This window comes from Loa loa, assembly GCF_000183805.2.
Source record: "Loa loa unplaced genomic scaffold supercont3.313, whole genome shotgun sequence".
In the NCBI taxonomy this organism is placed as follows: Eukaryota; Metazoa; Nematoda; class Chromadorea; order Rhabditida; family Onchocercidae; genus Loa; species Loa loa.
The window spans coordinates 57,432-59,911 of record NW_018108493.1 but is presented as its reverse complement, the minus strand read 5'-3'; positions in this window follow the sequence as shown (position 1 = coordinate 59,911).

The window sequence follows — 2,480 nt, the reverse complement described above, 5'->3', positions numbered from 1 at the left end:
TAATAATAATAATAATAATAATAATAATGTTATATAAGCGGTAAAAAAATTTAAATTCCGATTAATTACCAAGGACTAACTTTGTAAAAGAGCAAAAGAGTATCAAATTTGGAGTAGTAACACAAAAATTTGAGTGTTAAATTTATTATTGCTAATTATTACTATTACTACTAATTGTTTAGTAATAATGATTCTACTATTATTATTACTAATTAGTGCCACTGTCAAAGAGTGTCAAATTTAGAGTAATAGCACGAAAATTTGCAAAATAATCAATTTCATATAATAATTCAAAGTAAGATTACTTCATCAGTGTGAGATTGGAAATGTATAAGACTGAAAAAAAGCATATGGTTGAGGTCAAAGTTTATTGCAAGATTTAAATTTAAACTTGAATTCAAATGTTCCACGTGAAAAATATGAAAATTTGAAGTTTTAGAAGTTTAAAAGCATGATTCACATATTATTCTGTTCCCACAAATATTTTGTGAAATATTTGTTTATGTTTTCAGAATCTGATGAAATGATTTATGATTTGCAATAAAGTATTCCTAAACATTCCCGCTCATTGCTCTGAATTCTCTCAATGATCAATCGATAATTTTGATAGATGATCAAAATTATTGCGATTCTGATTCCATTTATGCAACATTTGCATCGCTGAAATTTGGTTTGATAAAGAAAAACTTTTTGAATAAATTGATTTGATTTCATTAAATAAGTGACAGTTTATTTAACTGATAAATACATCAGCTATTTTGATAAAAATATTTTGATCACATTTGTTTAAACAATATGCATATGCATAATCAACACGTATTTCTTCTTGGTAAAATGGTAACTCTCTTAAAAATACATTTTAAAAGGTTGATAAAATTTAGGCAAAATACGCCAACTATGATAAGCAATAGGTATAATAAATATAATACATACAATAATAATGATAAATCGAACATAAATAAAATTTGATTTCTTTTTTTTGATAAAAGATTTGATAAAAAGTAAATGATTTATTGAATTTAAAAATTAATCGTTTTAAAATATTTATGAAAAATGAATGATATTTTTACCATTCAATATATTTATTTAATTAATGGGAGATTAACGAAGGAAAACAATCTTTAGGTAAAGTTAGTTTTTTTTTTTCGTATAAAAACAATTATTAATTAGCGGAAAGTGAGATTATTAGAAGACTGATTAGCATTGATCATAAATGGTAAAAGCTTGGAAGGTGGAAGAAGATAAAGAGAGAGAAGCAATTAGGACAATTAGGATAAATGAATATTTAATTACATTCATTTCTTTTTATTCAATTTAAGTAAATGAGAATAATAATGAATTATTTTGTCATTTTTAAAACATTTATTTATCCATTGATTTTTTGTGAAATTAAATTTCATGCAAGAGATCAGAAATCAATTGAAAATAAATTAATAGAAAGAATAAACCAAAAATTAAATAAAAAATGAGCTGTAGTAAAATTAAATACTTAACGATGGAATTATATTTTTTGAAAATTTAACAAAATGGTAAAACTGTCAACCAGATGGATGCATGGCTAAATAGCCCAGAGATATGATAAGGATACAATTTGTAATTTAGCTTAGTAACTTTGTTTTTCTTTCTTTTTTTTTGAGACTTGAAAATGATCTTCAATAATTAATTAAACATTAATTTAATTAAACATCTCTTGCAGGTTTCTTTTTCCAGGAAAAGTCAAAAATGTCATAGCAATGAAGAAATGTGACATTATTTGGTCGTATCAATTCGATGAAATTTTTTCAAATATTTTTTTATAACTAAATTTCATACCAGTTAAGCTAAGGTAAGATTGCTACATTATTATTATTATTATAATCATTTTAAATATTCAAATAGATATATCCTACCTAAAATTATTTCCTCAAAGCTTATTTCGTCTGCAAAATTTAAACAACTTTCAATTATCAGTAGAACAAATGTCGAAAAATTACGGTAATTCGGGATGGCTGTATTGATAAGTTAGGAAATTTCAAAAATTTCCGCACATTCTCAAGCAAATTATTTCGAAATAATAACGACTTTCCACTTTGATTTTACTCCTCTATCAATTTATTTTCTATCTTCCTCAATTTTTTTTTTTAATAATTCTATACCATTTAATAGAAATGATAAATTTATTTTTGCATAATTTCCGGAATGATTAACTTCGAAAAAATTGAGCAATATTTCCAAAAATCATTCATTAAAATTTTTCAAAAGGTTGATCTTTACACTTATTTTATCTTCAATAATTCTATACACCACCATTTAATAGAAAGGATAAATTTGATTATATATACTTTCTGGGATCATTCCGTGGAGAATTTTCATCCGTGGCAAAAAAAAAAAATTATTCAAAAAGATTAATTTATAAATTATTTTATTGAATTTTGAATTATTTGAAAAGCATTTTTGCGGCATAATTTCGTCCAATATTTCCATTTGAATAATTTTCTTTT